This window comes from Nematolebias whitei, chromosome 11 (assembly GCF_014905685.2).
Source record: "Nematolebias whitei isolate Nwh7 chromosome 11, NemWhi1, whole genome shotgun sequence".
In the NCBI taxonomy this organism is placed as follows: domain Eukaryota; kingdom Metazoa; phylum Chordata; class Actinopteri; order Cyprinodontiformes; family Rivulidae; genus Nematolebias; species Nematolebias whitei.
This window is the reverse complement of record NC_056508.1, coordinates 31943405-31959992: the sequence shown is the minus strand read 5'-3', so window position 1 is coordinate 31959992 and position 16588 is coordinate 31943405.

Genomic DNA, 16588 nt, shown 5'->3' with positions numbered 1-16588 from the left:
GTATCACAGAGCAGACAGCGTCCCCACTAGCTCAGGAGCCAGGCAGAAGGAGAACTCCCACACAAGACAGGCTCTAGAGCAAAGTGGATATCCTAACTGGGCCTTCCTGAAAGCAGAGAAGAAACCCAAACAGGACTCCAGTCAGCCAACAGGTGAAAAGGAGGAACCCAGATCCAGACCAGTGGTCATTCCATATGTTGAGGGAGTATCAGAGAAACTGAGACGTTTATTTTCTAAACATAACGTCCCAGTGGCTTTTAAACCCCAAAATACATTACGGCAAAGACTGGTTCATCCCAAAGATCCAGTCCCCCAGCACAAACAGAAAAATATTGTGTATGCTGTTCAGTGTCAGAGGGTGATCAGTCTTACATCGGTGAAACTAAACAGCCACTGGCCAAAAGAATGACCCAGCACAGAAGATCAACATCATCAGGCCAGGATTCTGCGGTCTACACTCATCTCCAGGCCAGCGGTCACTCTTTCAGGGATGAAGATGTTCACATCCTGGACAGAGAGGAACGATGGTTTGAGAGAGGAGTAAAGGAGGCCATCTTTGTGAAAATAAACCGTCCATCATTAAACAGGGGTGGAGACCTCCGGGTTCAACTGTCCCCCTCTTACAATGCTGTGATTGCTAGTATCACTCAGCCCCCTGTGAATAGTAAACAGTCATCAGTGTGCTAATGATCCATTGTTAGGCTGATGGTCCTTCTTGAGCATGTGATCAGCTGGTTTTGGTTGTCAGCAGCAAACTGGTTGATCCACTCTGAGAAGGTGCTATTTATAAGACTGAGTTTGTTGCAGCTCCTCAGACTGAAGAAGTCTTTTGGGTAAAAGACAAAACATTTCAACAATTATTTTATTTATTTATTATTTATTTTGTGAATCCGTACAGTTTGTTTCTACCTGCATTATTGATCATGCATCAGGATGTTCTGTCTATTGGTTTTGGTGTGACATCCTAGGATTGTCAGTGGCCCCCACATGGCCACCCCATTAAACATTTCTGGAGGGGCCACCATGGCCCTTTTGTGGTGCCTTCATGCCATTTGACCCGGTCCTGGCAGTGAGAGTACGGCTAGCTCCCCTCCTTGTGCGCCCTCCTTCTTTTAACCCAATCGTTCCCTTGGGGACAATCAACAAATGACTGAACCAATGACACTTGAAAAACCAAAACAGCCTCCAAGTCATGTGCACTTCTGACCAAAAGTGAACATTGAATTGTTCTACGAGATTACACAAATTAGACAGGCCCAATTTTGTGCACGCACTTAAGTCTGTGAAAGCTTGGGTGTGCGCCCTCTCTGGTTGAGGGAACTTGAATGAAACCAGGAAATGTTTGCCTTTTGGTGTATAATTTGCATATGTATTTAAAAAATGTTGTAGTGAGAGGTGTTTGCAGTAAAGAGGATGTCATCCTTCAGTGTACCTACTGCAGCTCAGTGCTTGCTGCCCCTCTTTACTGCAGTCCTGATTATACCTTCTCTCACTGACTGTGACCAGCCAGCAGTAAAAGGGGTTTTCCTTCTATCTCATCCCATATCTGCCTGACATCAGACAGTTGGTCTTCCCTACTTCTCCTCCCCCTGCAGCTGCTTCTCTCACCAGAGAGGCACACTGAGTTGGGAGGGAGCCTGAAGAGGTTAGTAGCTCTTTGCAAGCCAAAAACCTCTGAAATCACTTTATTTTTATTATTGCAATAAGAATGAGACAAACCGTGCACATGCACTTCCCAACATACAGGCAACATGAAAACCTACACAATCATTATGAGTTCCAGCCCACAGTTTGTCTCCACCAACATGAAATCATCACCCCCTCCTTCACTGAATATTAACATTACAGATTGCATAACCTCCTCGTGCAACAGTGCATGTTGTACGTCCAAAGCACATGTCATGTACGGTGTACGCTGCAGAAATAGAACAAATCATATTTATTCAACAAAACAAAAACTAAACACTGCATTTCCTCCTAAAAGAGATTTTCCCCAATCAGCATGAGCTGCTGATTTTTCCTACAGCAGCGCCCCCGTGTGGTAAAATCTGTGTATGACACGTGAACTTTCACAGAAAAGTGCATCTGGTGTAGTGGATATTTCACAGCTGGATTCTCAAAAAGCTTCAAAACAATAAAATATGAAAGAAAAAATACCAAAACTTAGCTTTCTATGAATGAGTGCATATCGCCCGCTGCCTAAAGATAATTTTTTTATTGAGAAATGAAAGCGCTGGAGCCATTTTGGTCAAACATTTAGAATAAAGTAATGCACAATTTAACCCAATATTGCAATATCTTTTCTGATCTCACATGAGCTGTTGAGCACTTGGTGTCTTATGAATTTCTGTTAGCTACTAACTCGTCAAATTTTAGAATGAAATCTGTAAAATTAATGAGTTTGAGCCATTTTTTGAAGTGGGTTCATCACAAAAGTTGTTCAGCTGTAGATGATATCCAATGATTAATCTCTAATAGCTTCATTTAAATCTGTGCTATGGTTCGTGAGATATTTTGACGACAGTATAGAGAAACAAACACACACAGAAAATAACAAAAACAATGATTGCCTCTTTCCTTTGGCAGCAGGGGATATTAAGTCGAGATTTAAACCTTTTTAAATTCAATATACACAACTATATATATTTAGTCACTGTAGGTGAGAAGTACCAGTAATAATAAATGTTTTATGAACCACCATGTTATAATTGTGACTCTGTTATTTTTCCTGATTGTACTTTAATTTGTGAAAGTTTTTCTTTTAATTAAAGGTAATTAGAGGTTAAAATGTCGTGTAGTCCTGCCTTTCTGCACAAAAGTCCTCTCAAATACAAAGAAACCTATTCAGAGCCAGTTTTAAAGAAGCTTGTTTTACTCTCCTGTCACTCCAGTAGCTCTAATTTCATTTGTCACTAAGTAAAATAATGTTTTTCCAAGAATGATGTACAGTACATACATGTAGATCTCCAATTTTCACATAATACTGCACATGTTGTCAAACCTCTACATGAATCGGAAATATTTCGTAACACAACTTTAATTTTTTAAAATAAATTACAAAAAAAACTTGTTTATTTCAAACAGTTTTTATTTGTAGGGCAGAAAAAAAGACAAACGGTTCAAATAAAAAAAAAAAAATTCTTTGTGCGTTTCAGATAAATGTGTATTTTGTATGGACTCCATATAAATGGAAGCAGCACTACATGAATATGTGAAAGAATGATGATGATGATGGTGGAGAACACAAAACAACATCACACGTATGTGTAGCTGATGGCGTCTCATACATCTGCAACAGTTTGGAGGAACTCATCACGACATCTGTAAAATACAGAAGTGTTGGAATAATTATAAAATAAAATTAATAACAGAGAGGCTTTTTGATTTTGACTAAAAACAAAACCATCAGGATTAGAAATCAGAAATTTTTTTTGCTTTGTTTTTTGTTTTTTTGTTTTCTTGTTTTTTGAATGTCCAGAGGACCAGATTGAACTTTTTTGGATTAGAAATCAGATTGAATTTCAGGTTAGATCAAGCTCTAACTTTTACATCATCACCTTCTTGGTTAGGATTATCCAACTGGTGGTCTAGGGGCCACACACGGCCCATCGGTGGGCCTAGTCTGGTCCACCAATGAGTTAATAAAAAAAAAAAAAACTGGATTTCAAGTCACAAATTAAATTTATGTAATGACATTAATTTGTGGATGTTCGGCCTTTGAGCTGGTAGCTTTCAGAAATGATGCCCCATTGAGCTCTTTAGTTGAAAAGTCACGCTCTTAGCGCAACCAAAACCTTTTTTATTCCAGCTCACCCTTCTCTCTTGATGCTGGCCAGCCACTCAACAAAATCTTTAGCCTTGATCTTATCCAGATGGTTGGTGAAGTCGCTGGTGAATGTCCCATCCGAATGTCTTTTGAGGTTTCGAATGATGTGTTGTCTTTTTGCCATCTGACGTGACTGCCATCTAAAAGAGGCGGAGCTTATGAGTAAATATTCCAGTTAACAGCTGCAACTGGACACTAAATATATTTTCCATTTCAAATTTAGATTCCAGTAATTTCTATTTTGCTCAGAAGAATAATACGTTTTCAGTAAAGCTGATAAAGTACCTGGACGATCTGTTGTTTTCCACAACCATCTCCTCTGAGCTTGAACAGAGCAGTAGGAGCAGCAAACACCAGACGAGCAGCTTCATCCTCAGATGACCTGATCAAAACAAGACCAGGGAGACACACGCTTTCTCCACAAGTGTCACTTTAAGTTAATCTCAGAAGAATTAAACTCACCTGTAGGATCATTAATGTGTCTCCAGTGAAGCGGCGCTCTTGTCTTGTGAGCTTGTAGAGCATTAATAAGGAATCTTTCCTCGTTTGAAAGCAACACCTTGAGGACGTGCTTGGAGTGAGCTGAGCTGCTCAGACTGGTTAACTCTGGCCCTTTATAAAGACACCAGGTGTGGCTGTGTGACATACAGGTCAGACTTCACAGCTGAGGACCGTCTCTCTCTCTCATTACAGTAGTTTGGATCGGAACAAAAGTGGCATTTACACTCTGCAGAGGTCAAAGGTCAGACTGCAGCAGGTGTGAAGAAATGTCGTTAAGGCGTTTGACGCTGAGAACATGACTCCTAAATTCTGCTACTCACTTCTTTATTGTTAGAAAACTCAGATGTTATATTGCGAGAGATGACACGCGTGGAGTTTTTCTAACGAACTCCCACGAGCTTTAATGAAAGTCTCAGGAAGTCATTTTCACATGTACAAAGGATTAACTTTTGACGACAAAATAAACCTTCAAATGGATCGAAGTAAAACTGAACGCTGTATTAAAAACCAGCGAGTACAAATGTCTTAAGAGGAACACCAAGAGTTGAAGTCTGTCTGATATGAAGAGGCAGCTGGTTCCACATTTGAGGCTCTACAACTGAACAGGCCCGTTCACCTCTGTGGACCAGTTTGGACCACCAACTGATAAAACAGAGAGCTTCACCTTGCAGCTCCTTCTTCAGCACCACAGCTCCACCAGGGCTCCAGTCACCACTGATTCTGTTCATAACTTTTATGGACAGAATGTTTCGGTGGAGCCAGCGGGTAAAAAGAGTCCAGTTTGGTGGCTGTAGAACTTTGTCTCTGCTGTTTGCAGATGATGGCCATGGTCTTCAGTTGGTAAAGGTGGATTGTTCTTTTCAGGTCGAGCGTGAGGTTCTGCCTCAAGTGAAGGAGTTCAAGTATCTCAGGGTTTTGTTCAAGAGTGAGGGAAGAACGGAGCGTGAGATCGACAGACGAATTGGTGAAGCTTCTGTAGTATTGTGGACTCTGTTCCGGTCCGTTGTGGTGAAGAGGGAGCTGAGCTGTAAGGCAAAGCTCTCAGTCTATGTTCCTATTCTGTGGTCATGTGCTCTGAGTAGTGACGGAAAGAATGAGATGCAGATACAGGTAGTTGAAATGAGTTTCCTCTGCAGGGTTAGGAGTGAGGTGCTGCCTCAAGTGGAGGAGTTCAAGTATCTTCAGGCTTTATTCATGTTTATGTAAAAGTAAAGCTTATTTCTGTACATTATGCTTGAATCATGATTTTGTTTGTCATTTAAATCACAATAAAGAGCTGAACTTGAACTATTAGATCACTCTGTCACGGAGTTTGAGAATAAAATACATTTATTATGAAAAGTTGAAGTGAGAACCAAAATGACTACACTAACCCTGTCAGACAAATTAATTTAGATTGAAAGTGTTTTTATTTGTTTATTTTTTTAAAGCATCCTTATTTCAGTTGGATTAGTTTTTATTATGGCAAATTATTTTTCTGGGCTTTTGTTGCTCATTCTTTCTGTACAGATTAATCTAGAGTCTAATCTAAGAATGTAATTTAAAAACTTTTTTTTTTAACCAACTGAATTAAATGGGTAAATGGGAGGGCAGCATGAGATGTTAAAAACCCTGTCATTCTACTTTAATTTAGATTAAATTAAAGTGTGCTTCTTAATTGTGGCCAGGAGATGTCAGGTTTTACTACAACACCAGGAGAAGTCTCCAGAGCTCCAACCTTTCTCAGTAAACTGACATTTCATCATCTTGGTGTATTTGAACAACTTGTCAAATCTTAGTTACACCTTTGGATTTGAACATTTTAGATGCAGGTCAAGTATGATCAAATGTCCAGTTATTGACTCTCACACTCCAAATTTGAAAAAGAAAAAGAAAAAATGGTTTTGCTAAAAGGCCTCAAATCTTTTAAAAATTATATTTATTAATTTTTTTGCAGGAAGTCAATCCTAAAATGGTTTGTAAATACTGATAAAGACATTGATTGTAATTCTGAGCAGGACTTATTTCATGAAGATTTTCTGGTTTTATAGTTTTGATAAGATGTTGGGACTATGCACTAATGTTAAATAATAATAATTAATGTTTAAATGTATGAGTTTGATGTTAGAGCAAACAGGAGGCTCAGTTCAGAGATTTTTCTTGAAGATACAGAGATGATGGAACGTTTTCTCAGCTGCTGCTGGATAACTTGATGCTCATTAATATATTAAAAGTACATTGATGCGTTATCTCACAGGTAAACAAACACCTGGTGAGATGCAGGAGGTTTTTTTGTATTTATTATGCCATAGTTTTGATCAGTATTCTGTATATTTATCACCTGCCAAAGGCAAAGGTGACAATGTTTTTGCCCATTTTTTCATGTATTCGTAGTCAAGAATTGGTGGCTGACTTTAATGAAACGTTCAGAAAGCAATATGTCTGCAACTCATTAAATTTTGGAGTCACTTCAATTCAAGATTATTGTCACAACTAAGTGATTTTAACCAGCACATGAATGGCTGTAACTCATTGACTTTTACACATGCTGAGCTAAAATTTGGTGTGGCAGTAGCTGAGAGTCATCCTCAACCCACACTTTAAGTACAAACAAAAAGAGCTCACATTATCACATGAGATTATGTATAATGTAATTTATAAGATTTGACCAAAACAGTTATAACGCCATCCCTTCTCATCCTAAAATGATTTTCGTGTAAAACGCTGAAATGAAAAGCAGCATGGACGAACCTTCCATCAAGGAAAGCTAAAAGTTTTATTTTTATTAAGTGATGGTGCTGTTTTATTGCTTTAAGTTGCAAGGATGAAAGAAAAAGAAGAGAAAGTCCTCAGATGGTGCATAAAGTGTAAGTTTGCTTCATACGAGGAGTAACTCCCACACTGTGAGCTTTTTGTGCGTTTCACAGAGGATGCTACACATTACACATTTTATCTGCAATAACAAACACCTATCAGGGTGAGCATAACAGATCTTTAAACCCCCACAGGAGACAAAACCAAAAAAAAAAAAAAAACCGAGGCTATCACTTATACATATCATGACTGAGGGCAGTGGTTCAGCCCGAGACTTTTCCTTTGCTTTATTTAGGTTCCTAATGACAGGCTATCAGATTCCTATCTCTCTTTTCCTGTTCTCTATCCCCTCTCCTGCTCCCCGCTGTAGCCTGGAGGGCTGTTCTGGGGAGCATCTGGAGGCAGGTTGTTGAATAGGTTCCTTTCTTGCAGCGCCTTGTGCTCCAGCAAGCGTTGACGGGGCATGGGCGCTTGACCACGGTCCGTGGAGGAGACAGATGTGGCAGTGTGGGCTGAAAGATTGGAAAAACAAGAAAGAAACTACAGCAGCTTAAGTCACCAGTTGTGACTTTTTGTTCTTAAATTGTGGGTGGACAGTTTAATTTAATGTACAAAGTCCAAGCAAAATGAGATTCCTCTGTTACTAAGGCCATGTATTGTGTCCCAAAACACAAAATAAAACCTCTGCCTTTATAGGAGCATCTTAAACACTATTTACAGCATGTGGCCTGTTCTCTGTTCAAAGCGTGTGAGGTGAGGTTAGTGCAGAAGTCAACTTTGGTGGCTGTGCAGCAGCTGAGGAAGTCTCTGTCCTATTTTGGAGAATGCTTTCAGACAACTGTGCTCCCAGCCTCCAAAACACTGCCTCATACAATTTTATAACCTTATGCTGTTCGTCTGGAGCCAAGAGGGATGATTGTTTCAGGTTTAAGTTTAAAATGGTTTGTAATGAACTTGACGTTAGTTTTTATGATTTCAGTCTTTAAAACATGGACATTTTGTGAATTTGTTTACTTTGTATTTTTCCTGTTTTATTTGATCAAACCTGAGGTTAAAGTAAACTCATCATGTTTAAAACACTTGGTTCTTAGTTCAATAGTCTTGTGAGCAGTGGTGGAGAAAGTACTCTAACACTGTACTTAAGTAAAAGTACAAATAAATAGACAAAATGTACTCTAGTAAAAGTAGAAGTACCACATTAACATTTTTACTTAAGTAAAAGTAAATAAGTACTTGCTTTAAAAATACTTAAAGTATTAAAAGTATACTTGCTGAATGTATTACCTAATGCAATGGTCTACAATATCATTAGGTATGCCTACCGTATATATATATTTTCTGTAATACATTAATGGTGTTGTGTCATTTTAATGAACAATGCTGCAGATAATACATGTTTTTATTGTGTTTACTCTGTGACACAGTTCACACTTGGACTTGTGATTTTGTGCATCAGAATTTCAGGGATGACCTGCAGAGTTAAATGTCATTAATCAAAATAAGAAAGAGGAATGATTTTACCTTTGAAAGTTTTTATTTAACATAAAGCAAAACCAATGTGTCATTTTAACTGCAGTAAACATATTTAAGTAAAAGTTGTCTGACAGGAAAAAAGGAGCATTAGACCTAACAAAGGAACAAGCACTGATCATTTCAACTCCAGTTTGTCATCAACTCTAGTTAAAATACTGTCTAGTCGACCTTGTAACGGGTCAATATGAACAATATTTTAACTTCCTGACACCATTTTTAAAACTTGGACCTGAGCGTCGAGCCATTTGGAGACATCTGTCTCCTGTCCTAACATCATGAACTGACACATTTTAATATTGCAGCAAGAATTTCTTGTTCAAGTTCAGAAGAAGTTGGTTTTCAAAGTTTTTTGAGTCCAGTCTGGATCTTTTGGGAGAGAGAATCTGTCCTGCTGTACTGAACAGTCTTTCAATAATCTTTCAATAGTCTTTCAGTAATCTTTCAATAATCTTTCAATAATCTTTCAATAATCTTTCAATAATCTTTCAATAAAACCATGGGTGGCGCATATCTTCTGGCTGATTCTCCGTGCTGGAATCCATTTAGGGTGTGTTAGTGATGCTGTGGGTGTGCCCTGCTCAATGACGTACGTATATACTAGAATATATCATTATATCATTTTAAATCTCTTGTATTTTTTATATAGTTATGAAACTGTTTTGTATTTTTAAAATGAATAAACTTTATACCATACCATACTAGAATATATGTCATTGGCCCAGCTGTTCTTGAAGGTGGGCCTAACGTTACCTGCCCACTTTGCAGTGATTCAATGGAACAACTCCCCTCTCGCCATTGGTTACTTTCAAACTAACAATCAAATAAAAAAAACTGCAACGTGAATGTAACTTGTAACATAACACATTATAGAAATGTAGTGTAGTAGAAAGTATAGATACTTAATGTAAAAAGTAGTGGAGTCAAAGTTGAAAGTACCCATGTTTAACTCTACTTAAGTAAAGTACAGATACATGAAAAAATGTACTTAAGTACAGTAACCAAGTACTTGTACTTAGTTATATCCCACCACTGCTTGTGAGAATACAGGCCATGATAAGACGACGTGTTTTCAAACTTTGGCACGGCTAACTTTCTCTAATGAATGCGTAGCTGTGAAAGTAAAGCTGTTGGCGCCTTTGGTCCTTGCTGGTTCAGATGTCTGTGCCTGTTTAAGGAGGCTCTGGCACGGACCAGCACTAATCTGTAAAAGCTAATGGGATTGTAAGTGTCTGGCAGAGAGGAGCGGTAATAAAACGAGGGAGTGGTGTTGTCAGAGCTAGACGTTTTGACTGAGTGTTTTCCACACGTGTGTGTGTATGTGTGTGTTTATACCCATGTGGACTCAGCCCTTTTAGACCCCCCTGCTGCTCCTCCTGAAGCCGTGCCAAGCAAAACCCATTGAGTTAGTGTTTGTTTACTGTCATTAACTCCGTGGGTTTGTCGCTCAGATGCGGCGACAGACCGAAACTTGATGATGACAACATAACGGTGGCGTGTTACATCAGTTAGGGCATGACTAGCTGCTGCAGTTTTGCTGATAGTACTTATCTGAGAAGGCAGAGAAGTAGGGCAGTGCTGCTGCAGCTGTCAGAACTGCCCGTTTAGTTCATGCATGTTTTGGGACGATGGAGTTAAGAAGTTACTTTTGTGAAAAAGCTGTAGGCTTTTTTCTAAAGTCATTTATACAAATGAGGTAAACGTATATCATCTGATTATTATTGGTTCCAAATCGCAGAAAATTGTTCTGTGACTATCCCGTGGACTGTTTTCATTCTGACCATCTTTTGAAATCACGATCGCAGTGCATAATACGTATCCCCCTGTGATTTGGTTCGGAGAGCAGAAATGGCAGATTAGTCTTAAATCTGCCCAAGTAGATTATCCACTCATCTCTAAAGCTCATGCACTGAGGGTTTCTCATAATTGCCGCTTGTGGTTTAGAAGGACAGGGGTGCCCAGCTTACCCACGGTCAGAAGAACAGGCCCGATCCGTCTCTACAATGCCATCCACGTCTGCTTATTAAAAGTGATGTTGACCCTGGTTTTTCCCATGTGTGCCTCTTCTCATTGTATTTTATCTGATTGATGTTGACTGAGGTCACCTAAGCCCGTGCAGAGGATCACAGCACAGTGTGCAGGGGGCTAAATGTTTACATGCATTAATGTGACTTTATTCAGTGGTCTCCTGGCCCGATCTGGGCTTGTCCAGTGAATGGGCAGGCTAAGCCATATGTTATGCTTTTCCACACCACTGGACTGAAGGTCAGACCACCAGGTGATGGAGGCTAGTTAGGAAAAAAAGAAGACATGTGGATCCTTTTCTCGTGTTTTGACTGAATTTTCAGGCGTGACGCAAAACACGGCACTTAAGAAGAGTGCGTTGCAGAACGTACACGACACTAATGGATCTTCTTCGTGACATCAAGCACGCAAACAAAGTTTTCAGCAAAGCTGGAGCCAAAATGGAGATAAACAAATCATTAAAAGAATTAAAAAGATAAGATGGAATTTCAGGGTTTTAGACAAAAAATGCATTGATTACAAGAGATGCTTCATTGTCTGAGACACCTTCAGATTCACCTTCAGAGATCCAGATTGCCTGACTGAGTCGTGCGATTGTCAAATAATCTCCAGCTGTCGGTCTTTAAGCTCTTTGTTTAATTATGAACTAAATAAATGTTCAATAATGTCAGTAGACATTAAACAACCCCAGCCAACAGCAAGTATGTCGTTGTGTTTTGCTGCATAGCTTTAATTACACATCATTTGTTTTTTGTAACTCAAATATATATGTTATTACACATATTTTAAAAGTTCCAAATAGTTATTTTTTTGCCGTGTCTTGGTTTCTGTTGGAAGTAAAAATTAGTTAATTATAATCTGTAATCCAACAAAGTTCATTCAGGTCCTCTGGACGGTTTCTTCTTGTTGAAATGTTTTGTCTTCCACCCAGCTCAGTCCGAGGAACCACAAGAAACTCAGTCTTACCTTCACATGGTGGATCGACCATGGTTCATGGTGCTCAGATGGTTTCTGGAGTCCGCCCTCTCCCCCGCTGACTCGTTTAAAGCAGTCATGGCCAAATTGGTTCAAAATATCAAAGTTCGTGCTCAATAATCCAGGTAGAAAAATCCGAGTCTGACGAGTTAGTGGGGGAGAGGGCGGACTCCAGAAACCATCTGAGCACCATGAAACTGGCTGACCCACTATGTGAAGGTGCTATTTATAAGACTGAGTTTGTTGTGGCTCCTCGGACTGATGAAGTCTTTTGGATGAAAGACGAAACGTTTCAACAAAAAGAAACCGTCCAAAGGACCTGACTTAACTTTGTTGGATTTTTCTATTTGGATTATTGAGCATGAGCTTTGATCAAATCTGTACTTTCATATTTTTATAATTCTGTATTATAAATGTTCATTCTGGCCTGAAAGCTTAGGGAGTGGTGGCGCAGAGGTTAGAGAAGGTGAGCCTGGGATTGAAAGGTAACAGGTTCAACTCCCGGCACCGACAACATCAAAATGTGAAAGGTGAAGCACCCACACCTGCCTCCACCCTCATTTGCTCCACTCTGGGCCCTTGAGCAAGGCCCTTAACCCCCATCATCTGCTCCCCCAGGTACCCTAGATAGCAGCTCTCTACTCCACACAGAGGGCTGTGGTAGCTCGGTGGTCTGTGGTTGTGTCAGGAAGGGCATCTGTCTTTGAAATAAATAAATAAATAAATAAATAAATAAATAAATAAATAAATAAATAAATAAATAAATAAATAAAATAAACATTTCTGGTCTTGGAGCCTGTGGTACTGATGGTACAGTTGTTAACTTTGTACAGTGATGCAGTGTTTAGTCCGAAAACTCCTGACTGTTACAGCTGCAGCCCTTTTCTATTCACTAAATGATTTAACAGCCGCTCATTGATCCACCTGGTAAACATTCATTGCTTCCAAACAGATTTTCCACCCTGTTCAGATCTCTCTCTCTCTCTCTCTCTCTCTCTCTCTCTCTCTCTCCCTCTCTCATGCTTATGCATTGGAATGCAACATTGTGTGTGTGTGTGTGTGTGTGTTTGAATTGAACGTTAACAGGGCGGTGGGGGTGGGGTAACCGATTGGAGTCTGAGTGAGCGATTGTTGGCAGATTGTGGTTAAGGCTGGGAGAAGAACAGGACAGAGAATGAGACAGTGCAGCAGTAAGACACAGAAATGAAGGATTGTCTTCTGTTTCTCTCACCCATTAACCAGACAGGACCATTGTTGGACTCACGTCCCACTGGCACGCTGCTGCTGTGACTGACAGCCTGACAAGTCGCCTCTGTAGGCCTGCCACATGGTGGGCTGTTGAATAAGGAGCGCACCACGTCACTGCTTTGTAAAAACAGCTTAGCTCAACACTTCTTGTTGCTAAAAGCTCTCATCTGCGCTTCACTGAACACACTCCTTTTCTGATTACAACTGAAAGCTATTGATTTAAAAATGTCTGAATGTCAACTTATATTAGTTTGTGTTGTACTTATTTCAACAGATATGTTGCAGTGAGGTAGAACAGGTGCATCTAAAAAAATAAATCAGAATATTGTGAAAAAAAGGTCAATCATTTCAGAAAGTGAAACTCCTGTTATATAGATTCATTGCACAGAATGAAATACTTCAAGCCTTTATTTCTTGTAATTTTGATGATTATGATTAATAAATAATGAAAAACCAAAATTAAATGTCTCAGAAAATTAGAATAGCCAGCTTTTGGTACCTTTGGCAGCAGCGTGTGCAGGAGCCAAGTCCTGCTGGAAAATGAAATCAGCATCTCCGTGAAGCTCGTCAGCAGAAAGAAGCACAAAGTGCTCTGAAATGTCCTGGTAGATGCTGTGTTGACTGTGGACTTCAGGAAACCCAGTGGACCAACACCAGCAGAGGACATGGTCCCAAATCATCACTGACTGTGAAACTTCACACTGGACTTCAAGCAACGTGGATTCTGGGCCTCTCCACTCTTCCTACAGACTCTGGGACACTGATTTCTAAATGACATGCAGAATTTACTTTCATTTAAAAAGAGGACATTGGACCACGGAGTAACAGTCCAGTTCTTGTTCTCCTCAGTCAGGTAAGACACTTCTGATCAAAAATACTGAACACAACATTCACAATATTCTAATTTTCTGAGACGCTAAACTTAGGTTTTTCATTATCCCTGCATTCAATAAGCATCAAAATTACAAGAAATAAAGGCGTGAATTATTTCGCTCTGTGTAATGATTGACAACCAAATTAAAGGTTATCACAATATTCTAATGTTCCGAGATGCACCTGTACCCTCATATTATTATTGTATGTAATGTTTTCCTGTAGATTTAATCCACAACTTTTATATTTAAAGAAATCTTTAATCTTCTCTTTCACTAGTTTCCAAAGTTCAAAATTTGATTTCACTAAAAACCTCAAATCTGTTGCTTTCAAGGTTCAAGGTTCTTTATTGTCATTCATCACATGTGGTACATGAGGTGGAATGAAGTCGTGTACACAAGGTCCCAGTTACTCCACAAAACAGCAAAAATATAAAGTATAAAAAGAAACAGTATACAAGGATCTAAGATATACACTAAGATGTACGCTAAACGAACACTAAACAATACACTAAAAGATCTAAGATATATGCTAAACACTAATAATGTAAAATAATACAGTATATTAAACAGCAGCCCGAACATGAGCCTGAAGTGTAGAGTCTGTAGTTTCCATACATACAAACATATATGTGTATATATATATATATATGTATATATATATATATATATATATATATATATATATATATATATATACATATATGAGAGACGAGGCGTGTTGACTGTCTCTAACAGGCGGAGGCCGTCTCATGGAATTCCAGAGCCGGAGCAGGAGGCACAGAAGAGACTGCCTGGGCAACAATAGTTCGGGACATCTGTCATGCGTGGCTGCACTCCCCTTTGCTTACAATAGGTCCGGGGGACCAGGCAGTGGTGTCTTTCTTTATGCCCCCCTCCTTTCCGGGGACACTTCTGTCCCTCACAATGGCTCTTTTGTCCCCTCCCTGCATTTTTTTTACTCGCAACATTTAACCCTTCAAGCCTGCTCCTTTTCCTGCCTTCCCTCCCTTTCTGTGTCCACCAGAAAACAAAACAAAGTGGAAGCCATGTCTGTGCGTTCCCCTCTTTTTCCTGCTGTTTTGCATTAAGTCTTTTAGTCTTTGCACTCTGAGCCTCACATGAACTTGCCAAAACTTTATTATTCAGCTTTAAGAGAGGATGGAAATACTTTCTCCACTCCTTCTCATGGTTCGCATTAGAAATAAAGTCCTCATGGTTTAGGACCACCAAAGATCTGATGTCACCACATGTGAGTTCAATAGTTTGAACAAAAAAAAAGGCATCTGAGAAACTGTGGCGGTTCAACATGCTCCTTGGCCTCCTCTGCCCGTGTCATTGTGTTGCTGCCAGATAGGAAGTCAGACCACTCAGAGGTTGTCATCACACACTTATTGCTCATTGATGCAAACCACATCTATTCCCTGATGTCATAGACCTATGATAACATTTGCAGCACCGCTCTGGTTTGGCATTGATGTAATTATGCATTAGGTTGTCTGTTTCTCAGCGTTTTCAACACTCATCAGCCTGATGTAAATTGCAAATTGATTTTTTTTTTCCTTGCAGCTTCTCGTTCTTAAGGACTTAAAGGGTTCAAGCTGGTCTTCAATTGATTGGTCAGATTGCAATTTATTATTACTGTCAGCAACAAGACTTTACAAGGGGAAACTTAGCTGCAACTTGGTTTCATCGGGGTTGTTGTGCCAGCATGATGCAGCAAAAAGGCCCAGACACATCAACAAGCTTTGGATGTGAGCAGCTTTGAATAGTTATAAAATGAGTTGTGCATAACTTTGGAGAAGTGATGTTAGAACTTGCTTTCCAGTTTATGCAAACTCACTGCTGGTTCACTCGCCTGCAGGATAATGGAGTGACCGGCGAGCTGGACTGCTGTGTCCTGTCCGGGCAGTTAATTGATGCCAGCTGCGGCGAGGTGGGGAAACAAAGGGCTGTTTGAGAATGGGATCTGTTGATCGCAGAGGCTGTCCACCCTCCGTTAATAGGATCTGCTTCACATGAGATGTGAAGGCGTCTGTGTGCTGCGCTGCTTTATCCTCTTGCAGGGGCCCAGCATGTTGTGACAACAACCATGTGAGATTTTTTTTTTTTTTGTAGAAAGACAAATTCATTCAAAAAAAGCAAACAAACTGCACATGACGTTAATGTGGTGCAGAACATGTATCTGTTGTTTGATCACAGAGCCAGATTACAGTAATATTAGTCAAAGCTGCTGCATACACCTAGAGACTGAGTGAGTTTAGGAGGCAAATGTTTCATGTGAGTGGCTGAGTCAGTCGTTGGAGATAACATTCTTGTATTTTCCTTGTCAGCATAAATTTTTAAGTGAGCTGTCAGAAGTGCTCCCTCATTCTCGGTTGCCTCTAGAAGAAGAAAAAAAAAGAAAAAGAAAAAGAAAACAAGAGAGAGGGGAAAAAGTCACAGAAAAGAAAGATAAAGGCTCTTGAACGGTTGTCTGTCAGCAGGGCTTCAGTATATGCATAGAACCAGGGTTGCTCACATGCTGTTAGGTCCTGTGTGTGTGTGTGTGTGTGTGTGTGTGTGAGAGAGAGAGAGAGAGACACCTCTCTTCTGTATGGCTGATCGAACGGTGCTCCAGGCGTCCTGTTATGACAGCTCACTCTCCGCCTTGACAGACCTCATCTGGGGCGAGTTGTGACAGGGCAGCCGTCTGATGAGAGGCAAACGCAGACCTCTATTATTCTGCTGCTGCTGCCTGTCACTCTTGCTTTCTGTCTTTTTTGGTTTCTTTGGCTGTTCTTGTTTAATGTTAGTGCAAGTGGGGGGTTGTTTTCTT